We start from the raw sequence: 11,279 nt of genomic DNA, 5'->3' as shown, positions 1-11,279 counted from the left end.
TTGACAGCCTTTGTTTATATTTAAGGAATGCACAAATAATCATGTAAATAACAGAGATTACAATTACAGTGGCCACATTTAACTAATCACAAAAAGTGTCAAGCACTATATAGCATTCCGCTTAGATCTACTCCCATTGTGTTATAACTTTCTATTTACAATTTTTTTGCTTTTTTTTTTTTTTTTTTTTTTTTTCAGCTTTTGAGCATTGAAACCAATCACAGACAAGTCAGTTGCTTGTTTCTGTGTATAATTTATATTTAAAAAAATGTAATAACAGTTTTGTTTTCTTGATTTCCTGATGTATAAGACAGCCATAAAGTACGCCTTATTCATGAACAGTTCTTAGCTTGTTTTGGATGTGTAGCCTACATAAATAATACAGCATGCAGTTGATCCACCCAAAATAAGTATTTTAATGTACATTCTATTAATCGAAATAAATCACATTTACAATATCAAGGGGAAAAGCTATTTTATATAAACAGTAAGCAATCAGAAACTTGCAATTGCCACATTTAAGGAATATTCTGTTTCAATAAGTTAAGCTCAATTGACAGCAATCAAGGTTACAGTGAGGCACTTGCAACGGAAGTGATTGGGGCCAATTTTTGAAGGGTTTAAAGACAGAAATGTTATGCTTATAATTTTATAAAAGCACTTACATTAATTCTTCTGTTAAAACTTGTGTATTATTTGAGCTATAATAGGTGTTTAGTCCTTTTTGCGGGATTCCAGTGGTTACGGTGTTGCATCGTCATGACAACGTAGCAATTTTATCACACTAAAATCATGTTAACACACATATTGTTTATGTCTTGTGGCTATACTTTTGAAACAGTGACTATTTTAACGTTTACAGATTGGCCCAATTCACTTGCATTGTAAGTGCCTCACTGTAACCCAGATTTGTGCTGTTTTTAAAGAAAAGGAGGGATAAGTCTCACAAAACATTTTTGTGGTAATCAACATTATGCAGCAAATACTGTTGATTGCGCCTAACTTGTATTGAACCCGAAATATTCCTTAACACAGTTTTGGAGTATATCTGCCCTCAAGGCAGTGTTTGTATAGTCACACTGAAGAAAGACAGACTGAATTTTCTTGCATGACTTTTCGACCACCTCCGTTTAACGCAGCAGCACTCTGCTTTTCTCCACCTGCCTCCAAGGTCTCTGCATACCCTGGCAACCCATTGCATCGTTACCGTAGGGCGATGAGGACACTCTCCTCCTGTCGTCGTGACAGGAAGCCTCTCTCGGCATCACGTGAGGGATGATGCAGTGGGGTAGAAGTGATGAGTCAGGCCCCACTTCACAGTGTTTCCATTGAAATCAATAGAACAGCTGTAGCCTCCTGCTTTTAGGGGCTTTCGTTCCCGCAAGCACACTGCAATTATGTGACAGCCAGAGTGGTTTTACAAAAGCAATGTCGAACGATGCTAAAACATTGCACTGCTTAAATGTCAACGAGGTGAGACGCGCTGTCTCTAATGCTACTGCCAATTAACCCTGACAACCCCGACAGTCAACTCGGCCTGATTAAACTAAACAGTTTTACAGGTTTGCAGTAGTTTTTTTCAATATGGGAATTTAAAGGAATATTCAGAATTCAATACAGATTAAGCTCAATCAACAGTGTTTGTGGCAAAATGTTGATTACCACAACAATAAAGCCTTAGACAACCATAAAAACTATGATTTAAACAACAGCTCAAATAAACAAGTTTTAACAGAAGAATTAATGTAAGTACTTTTACAAATTTCTAAGCTTCACATTTCTGTCTTTAAACTCTCCAAAAACTGGCCCCATTCACTTCCATTGTAAGTGCCTCACTGTAACCTCAATTTTTGCGTCTTCTGTTTTTTTTTTGTGGTAATCAACATAATACCACAAATTATGTTGATTGAGCTTAACTTGTATAAAACCCGGAATATTCCTTTAACAAACATACAGAATTGAAGTTGGTATACCAACTGAAGTAGTCTTCCACAATAATTAAATGCATTATTCACATCTTGGTAAGGAAATTATTTGAATTTTTTGTCAATACTTATGCTACAAAAATTATTTACAATTTAAGGTTCGACATTATTTACTGTCACTGGTAAATCATTTAACTTATAACATCATTTCTGATATAAAACAACCAGCCAAGTGCATGGAACCTGATTCTTTCCTTTAGAGAGAACGTTACGCAGATCTAATCTTTTACAGATTTGGACATGAAGCCTAAATATTTTATATACCAGTTTTTGCTTTTCCTTATTTATATGGTGAGCTCTGAGTAATGCTTCTATTCTATTACATATAGCAATTTGAAGTTCTTGTGGAGCACGGGTTTATTATAACTTATGCGTCATATTGTTAATGTTCTACAGAAATGTAAACCACCTCTGAGCTTCCCGACTATAATTGATTCTGAGTTGCACACCGATCTTTCATGATTACATTTGATTTTATGTTCTATGATCTAGGTGAATACAAGTTTCCCTGTGTATCAGATGTAAAACAATTCATATTAAAGGAAAAAACTTGCACAGTTGTTTTTTTTTTTTGCACATTAATTTGGGGTGGGGGGTCTAAGATTTCAGATTGAAGCATGGTAAAATGTGTTAAATGGAGTTGAGAGTATTATATTATATTCTTGCTGATAGCCAAAGCATCATCAAATTATCCACAATATTTAATGGATGAACATGGCATGCAAGGGGCGGGATGTGAATGACTGGCAATGCAATTATGCAGAAATCTTTAAAGCTCTCCATGGGTCCGCTTATGATTAATCACTAGTGTTTGTATTTATCCGAGTCACTTTGGATAAAAGCATCTTCTAAAATAACAAATGTAACCGTAAAGGGACGCTTCATATCAGTAAGCATTAAGCAACCTATCCCTGATTGGTCAATCGAAGTAACACTCAGGATTGGATGCTTATTTCCATCGCTTCAGACATTTGCAATTCCTGAATCCAACCTCCACTATATTTACATGCAAACAAGATTCCAGACAGCCTTGTATTTATACAAAATACAGCAATAAAGTGGCTATTACGCCATCCTTTAATGCGAAACTAAATAATTCACACTTCTAAACCCCAACTAATTACCCCCCATTGTACGGCCTCACTAAACAAGAATCATTAACCACCTGGATGTGCAGACTATCAGACCACAGTTTAATTCACTAAAATGATGATAAAGTTGCAATACTTGCTGTGAGAGCAAATAAAAATGAGATCATGGAATTAGATTCTTATTTGAGTCAAACTTGCATTACGCTTATTGAGATTTAGAAAAGCACCTCTTCCATATCTATGTCTCTCTTTCTTTCAGCAGTTTCTTAGGTATCTCACCTGTCATGTGTAGGTCTCAGCTGAGAACCTCCAGTAACAAAAAATAACAAAAAGATTTGCATGCACATCATAACATAGTAATAGCTTTCTGGACATTTACCATGCTAATACTATGTCTTAGGACCTGTACCATTGTTGTACCATGTAAATAATACAATAATGCGTATCAAAGTACCATGGTACCGTCACAGTATGTTTTTGCAAGTCACATCCCGTCTACACTGAGAGAGCTCGAGGGACGCGACGCGTCTGTAACGACCCTGAGCGCGTGACGCGCAGACAGCAGCGTTGATTACGGCTCCAGTTGTGTCGCGTAGCTCGAGTTTAGTTTAGACGGGGTCACGCGCACTTTGCTTTGACGTGTTAGTGATTATAGTGATAATAGTGAGGCAAACGGTGGTTGTTACAGACCTCACGCGCTCGGCGTGCGCACACCGGGTGTGGCGCTGGTTTTGGAATCGGTTTCGTGACGGGACTAGTTTTGGGGACTAGATCCATTTGCATTTCAATCTTTACATCAAGACAGCGACTCTTTCTCAAGTAATCACCTGAAATGAAAATACATCAGTACGAGTATTTCTGTTACCAACTGACGTGACGAAATTGTCTTAACGGAACGATGACGCGCTTCGTCTTTTTCTTTATTTTAAATTAAGACAAACTCTTCCTCGAGTCGTTTTCTGACATAAATGATCGTGCAAAAATGGCCATCGTGCAAGCTGCTCTAAAGTCCTTACTTGAAAGAAACGATATCGATTTCTGACACATCGCGGGTGATTTAAAAACTGCCGTGATTTATTAGGTTAAATTCTCACTGAGCGATGACACGGGAAAGGACTGTTATCAACTAAAACAAGTCTGAGGAATAAGCTGTCAACGAATATTTGGTATATTTTATAGTATTAGAATCTATATTAATACATGCTCTTTCTATATATAGTTTACAACAAAGACTAACTCTTCCAAAAGTCGTTATTTGACAGAAAATATCGAGCCGGGCTTTTCGGACTAATTGGCAGGTGACAGTTCTCACGCGAAGAAAACAGACGATTAGTAAACACTTAAACACGCAAATAAACCTCACATCGGCACATATTTGAGCGATATTACAGCGTCTGACTCATTGCCACCATTTATACTAAAGGTGATTTTACGACGGCCCTCGTGCGTGCTCGCTGGCATTTCGTGCAAATATGTAAACTTCTCGCGCTCGCGGGCGGCGTTTGCGTGCTTGAGCTCACAATCGTTTTCATGCGAATTATTATTATTTTTATTTTTATTTTTTATTTTTTTTCGCAATGCAATTATTCCTCGCTCTGTTAAAAAAGGATACAGCGCAACGTTTACTAAACCCATGTCGACATCACTGAGCGACGAACCCAACGCCAGCTAAACGTGCTCTTGCTATGCAATGACAAACATTGTAGTGACATCTAAATATCTTCAGACGGTGCACTTTTCAGCAACGCGTTCTCACGTTGTCAACTCGTATTTACTATGAAAAAATCACGAAACCTGCCAGTGCCCAATGCTTACCTGGTCACCAAGACATGCCGCTGCTGTTTCTTGACCACAAATCACGCGACAGCACAAGAGCTCGAAGGAAAATGCCGTAAAGGACTCGTTAAGACAAGGCAGTTAAGGCTTGATATTCAACCGAAGTGAACATTCTCGTCTGTACACGAGAAACACAGTTTGTCAGGCAACTGGTTGAGATTTTGACGCCAAACTGAAGTTAGTTTATCCAGAAGCTGGTCATGCAACAAGCTGCCCTGACAGCTCGTGGGAGGAGTGACCAAGTCATGTGACAGGGGCGGAGGGGAGGATAAGATGTTATTTTTAACCTTAAATATACCCTACATTTAATATTTCATCTATTTGATTCTTTTATATATTTTGAGGAATTTAAAAAGCTGTTAATATGTAGTTTATAGGTTATGACCAAATACGTCGTTATGACAATGGTGTTAACGTCCCCCTATTTACAGTGTGAGGTGTTACGGTCCCAATGAATGTCAGGAGCCCTAAGGGCAAGGATCTGCTTGTTGCCGTGGAAACAACAGTGAATCTCCCGCGGGTACAATGGATGTGGGCTACTGTAGTGCTGTTACAGTAAATCAACAAGCTGGAGGCCTGCTGTTCATCTTAGTTACGAGTTTGATGGTTACGATTAGATTCAGATGGCTTAACACGCAACAGTTGCATGTCAAGTTTGTATTGCGGGCACTGGAAAGTTATTAAAGCTCATATGAAGACTGAATATGGCTAATAGAAACGCGTAAAAAACAATGATTATTGTAATAAAACAAAATGAATGTTTAAACTAATGCTAAAATGTAAAACTTAGTCTTACTTTGAGTTTAGAACTGCATAAAGCAATAAAAAGGACAAATTCGTATGAGTTTTACAACAGCCAATCAGGTGACTCTCCCTCCACTTCACAATTACTTTCTTCTGTCATACATAACATACTATTAATGCCCCAAATCATGCTTTGGGACTCTGCTCTACTCTGGTTTGGTTTAGATATGGGGTTTGGGTAAGGGCATAAAATTAAGAAGCACGTTCTGACAATGGGAACTTTCACTAACTTCTGCATTACACATCTGGGGATTTGCACATCTACAGTTCCTACGAATTCATAAGCCACCTCGTACAAATTTGTACGACTTCTCAAGAGATCCTATTGGTGATATCTACATAAATTCTTAAGTGCATTACATTACATTTGTTTTATTCAATGCATTTACAGTATATTTCATATCTTCCTTTTTTTTATTTTTTTTTATAGCCTACACTCAATAAGCAGTTTATTAGGAGCACCTGTACACCTACTTATTCATGTGATTATCTAATCAGCCAGTCATGTGGCAGCAATGCAATGCATAAAATCATGCAGATAGGGGTCAGGAGCTTCAGTTAATGTTCACATCAACTATCAGAATGGGGGGGGGGAATTATTGTTGCAAGATGGGCTGGTTTGAGTATTTCTGTAACTGCTCATATCTCAAGTATTTTATTACCTCTAATATGAAGACTGGAAATGCGTGATAGAAAAGTAATAACAGCAATTAGAATAATACTCTTATAAAACATTTGAAACGTGTATTTAAACTAATGCATTTATTTATACTTTCAGGCAATTGAGCTATAAAAGATATAATTCATATGAATGTAATAACCAAGGCCAATAACATTTTATTAGTAATAATATTATTCATTTGAGATAATGCAAGTTTAAAATTATTCAACCCTTTAACATTTTTGGTGGTTGCAGGGGAGGATTTCTAATCACTAACAAGAGGAAAGGCGGAATAATGTGCACTTATAAATCATGTACATTAAAACCAGGAATGTGTAATAAGAAAGTTAAAAGGGTCGATTTTGATTTCATGTTGATGTTAAGGAGCTATTTCTACCCGATTTGATTACTTTCAATGATTGGTGAAACCCAGTGTAGTGCAGTTTGTAAAAATAAATACATCCTTTGACTTGAATAAAACCAGTTAGTTTAGATATTTTTTTAGAATATTTTTAGGATAAAACCATTTACAGGACAAAACAAGAGTGTGTTTAAGCTATAAATGGCAGTCTCATATGAGCACAATAAAGAGAACTAATAACTTAATAAGATTACAAGTTGCCTTGTGTGCTGTTTTGCATTCCCTGTTGAAAAGCAAAAGACTACAAATAGATGCAAGCTAGGCAAAGATAATACCTCATGCGTAATCAAATGGCTTGTTGCAATGAAGCGATTGTCAGTGGAGCATCCAAACCTTTCAGGATCATTTTCTTTTTATTTGTTCTGCCTGTTTTCCCTTTTGCAGTTAGTCTCTTTCCACATTGAAATACAGGCACATTGTTGTAGTTTCATCTTTGAAAAATGATCTCACTTTGATTGGGATAACATATGATGCCAAGAGGAATACAAGGCGTGTGAGAGCAAGACTTTCTAATGCTGGTGACTGAAAAAGTCATCTACATTGGGGGGGGGGGATTAAAACGATAATGATTAATACATCATTAAGACATTTCAACCAAGAATTGTAATTTATTAGCAATAAAGTGGACCCTCAATCAAGACTTTCTGCATTGAAGTAAATGATGTGCCAACATTTTTATTCCCGAGGGAACTCATTAGGTTGGCAGATCATCAATTGACTTACCTTTTACATTGATTGAATGGCAACTTTAAAGAAATAAATGACTGCAAATGAACTGACAGGTATGGCAAAAATGGCCATTTATAATGTATTTATAATGCAGCACATTTGAACTTCACTGCAAATATATTATTTTTTTCTAACTGAAACAGGTTATTGAACAAGAACAATTTTAACCATCAGGAATTAATTAGATTGTGAAGGCCATCAGCCAAAACAGAAAGTCGTTTCAGAGGTGCAGCAAGTTATTAGATTTTGATAAAAGATTATAAAGACCATGTATTTCTTTTGGAAAAAAACAAGCACTGATGAAACATTCACAATAAGAGGAACATGTATTAAAGTACATACAGTATGGTCTGTTTTGATTTCATGTTGATTTTAAGGTAACAAATGCACAGTTTCACTTTTAATAGATGTAAATGTAAAATGTAGTAGGCAATGTAGTATTTAGTTGCTTAATATAGAGGAATCATACTTTATCTTATAGTTTAAACTATGGGTTGGATAACAATAAGCAGTGTGTTCTCAGAGGGATGGATCTTAATGTCGGTTTTCATACCCCCAATATTTCATAACATCAGAGAAATTAGCACATTATGTCACTGCGTTGCCCTTAAAAATGTCATTGCTTATTTTAAACTTAAGCAACAACAGCACTACAATGCCGAGAAATATCTCGATCAGCATTCCTCAAAACCAAAACTGCTGAGTGAGACATCCTTCCTAACCATTCAGAGTGTTCACCAGACATCCACAAACATAAACATCATCACCGCGAGCTCCTCCGGGAATAGCAAGCATAAACAACGCAGTTTATGCAGCTGTGTCTTTGAGACAACATAACGTGATCTAATTAGTATTCATAGATATTCATATGTAAAGTGTCGGTTGTAGCACTTGTACATTGTTGTATGTTTGGATATACAGTACATTAAAACGTACAATATCAATGTATAATACGCTTCTAAAACATAGAATTCTTTTAAAATTGAATTCTTGGGATTTATAAGTGGATTTTATCATATTTAAAAAAAAAATGATTATTTAAATATGTTAATTAATTAAAAAAAATTATAATAAAAAAAGTTTACCAACATCACATTTATTCACTGCATTTAACGCATGCGGTTTAATTACGTTCGGTGTGATTTATAAATATCTGGTCAGAATGCTTACACACACTCAAATCAGTCAATGAGTGAATAATATATAATGTATTATTTATGAATAAATTAGCCACTAAAAAGGTCTTTCTATTAAAGTCCCGCTATGGGATTTTGTCTGAAAATTAGACTTGGGCAATTGTCACGAAACCTGTAAAGAAAATGTCCTGGTCATAGTTAAACCCAAATCAATTTAAAAAAATATATGAAATTACATTTTGCATAAAGAAAATGAAGTCTACATTTAGGACCATTAAGATTTTTTGCATTGCAACATTATTTTCAGGACACTTAAGCAAATTTAACCCCAATTTTCATTACCACGTAACATTTTAGTGGTGCAATTCCCATTGATTTCAATGATGATCCTCATTACTGCAACACTTTTTTTTTCTTTTTTTTTTTTACCGTTTTACAGTGATTTTTAAATAATAACAATCAGTGGCACCTGTAAATAAAAAATAAAAAAATTCTACATTGTGGTAATGAGACTATCATAATGACCATCATTTTTTAAGCATTGCAGTAATGAGAATTGGGGGCTAAATTGTGCATAACTGTCATGAATGTAATGTCACAATGAAGAAATCTTAATGGCCCAAAAAACAGGCTTCATTTCCTAAATGCTAAATATAAATTCTTAATTAATTATTTTGATTTTCTACTAAAATAGGACTAAAAAGGACTCTTGACAGGTTTTGTGAAAATCACCCTCTTGGTCATCTATAGTGGTATCGACAATTCCAGTCCCAACTAGTCTTTGGAGAATTTGTAAAGACGTCTCTAAAGTTGTATACGTAAAGGGTTTCTGTTTTAGATGCTTCAGTATGTTGATATTGAACATTCCAAATGCATAAAACTGTGCATATACACTTTTCTTACAAATACAAATCACCCTGGTCAACACTAGTGCTTGAAAGATTTCTTGGTAAAACATTCCTTCCGTTTGGCCTAACGGTGGAAGGGAGTTGTTGAATGCAGCCATAATGACCTAAGTGTGGTCTCGCAATGCCATGTGAAATCGCATTGTTCAAGGAGGTGCGGAGAGAAAAACTGTGGTCTATTATGTTGACTAAATGTATAAATAGACCTCCAGAGAGGACAGCTAATTCCAGACTTTTGCATCATCTCAACTTTGGTAAACTGCATCAGACACTCCACCTTCAATAATCAACAAGACCCTAAATAATATTCTATCACCCTAGTAAATTTCAAAGCGCACAGACAACCAAAAGTTAAAATAAATATCCATTACAAAGTGACAGATTTAAACAGCCATTTTGGGTATTGTTTTGATGTGAGTCAAAGGTTCACTGCCAGTGAGATGTAAAGAGGGGATGCTGGTTAAGCTCCTCTGTTGAAAGGTCAGCATCCATGGCTTTGAGCTTCAAATAGTGACCACCCCACCCTCTAACTTATACACCACCACATCGATTTAAAAAAATTAGATAGTTTGTGTGTGTGAAATTAAATCTTCAGCTATCTGTTAATGCTCTCTCAAAGCCCCCTGATATGCACTACTTTTGGCAAGATACGGCATCACAGTCATAGTCGCAGCTGGTCACAGCCACAAGCTAGCTACAGTATGTGTATATAAATCTTAAAAGTTAATATACTTTTAAAAATGAAAGATGCAGTGGATATGAATATCTGTTAAGTCTTTAACCATGCAAATATTGCACATTTATTGATGGTGTTTTGCTAAAGCAAGCATCGCTATACTATTGCTCATTTCTAGGTGATTTTAACAAACAATTAAAATTTGGTGCATTACACGTTCCTCACAGTTTGTGCAACGGACATGTTACTTAGCATTTTTACCTTGCAGACAATAAAATGTGTGATAAAAAAGGGCAGATGCTATTTGCACCCTGGTGCAAATAATGGTATATGCTATTTACACCCCAGTGCAAATAGTGGCAGATATTACTTGCACCTCCAACCTGGTGCAAATAATGGTAGATACTATTTGCACCCATATTTAAATAGTAACATACAGTATGGGCATCACTGTAGTGTGTTTATTGTGTTTATTTATAGTCCCACAGACACACTACATTAACTTCTACCCCTAAACCTAACCTTAAACTTACCTTAGAAAAAATAACCTTGGTTTTACTACAGTAACCTTGGTTTCACAATGGTATTTTTTGTAAATTTACAGAAACCACAAAATTAACCATTTTTACTATATTATCACAATATTACTGTAGTAACACCATGGTTAATTGCATTAAAACTATGGTTTCTGCCAAAACAAAAAACTAAAAAAACATGGTTAATACAATATTAGTAATACAGTGATGCAATCTACATAAGCGATGCCGAACCGGCGTAACGAGTACGATCGACATACACCACCTCTGGATCAAACCCTTCTCTGCACTCCTCGACATTCACCGTGACCAAGTCACTGCTTGAAATCAACATTTATATCAGTTATTTTAAGTAGTATTCAAGGAGATATTAAGAGAGGAAACAGGAAATCGGATGTGAAAAAGAGTGGGACAAAACACGGATTCGAACCGGGGTCACTAGGACAACACTACACATTCCTACACCATCTTTACACCCCATGCCACTGCAACAACACCT

The 11,279-nt window shown here is 36.0% G+C and overlaps 1 protein-coding gene across 15 annotated transcripts in view; it reads right to left on the bottom strand.

The window, feature by feature from the left end:
* Positions 1 to 5,130, bottom strand: part of LOC127444939 (muscleblind-like protein 2a) — a 183,486-nt gene extending 178,356 nt beyond the window's left edge. For all 15 annotated transcript variants that reach the window (XR_007897891.1, XR_007897892.1, XR_007897894.1 and 12 more), the window contains exon 1: positions 4,892 to 5,130. The gene's annotated coding sequence lies outside the window, so the exon portion shown is untranslated. The remainder of the gene's footprint in view (positions 1 to 4,891) is intronic.
* Between the last annotated feature and the right edge of the window lie 6,149 nt (positions 5,131 to 11,279).

This window comes from Myxocyprinus asiaticus, chromosome 8 (assembly GCF_019703515.2).
Source record: "Myxocyprinus asiaticus isolate MX2 ecotype Aquarium Trade chromosome 8, UBuf_Myxa_2, whole genome shotgun sequence".
In the NCBI taxonomy this organism is placed as follows: Eukaryota; Metazoa; Chordata; class Actinopteri; order Cypriniformes; family Catostomidae; genus Myxocyprinus; species Myxocyprinus asiaticus.
Note: the sequence above shows the minus strand (reverse complement) of the source record. Positions and strands in the feature narration are given on the sequence as shown.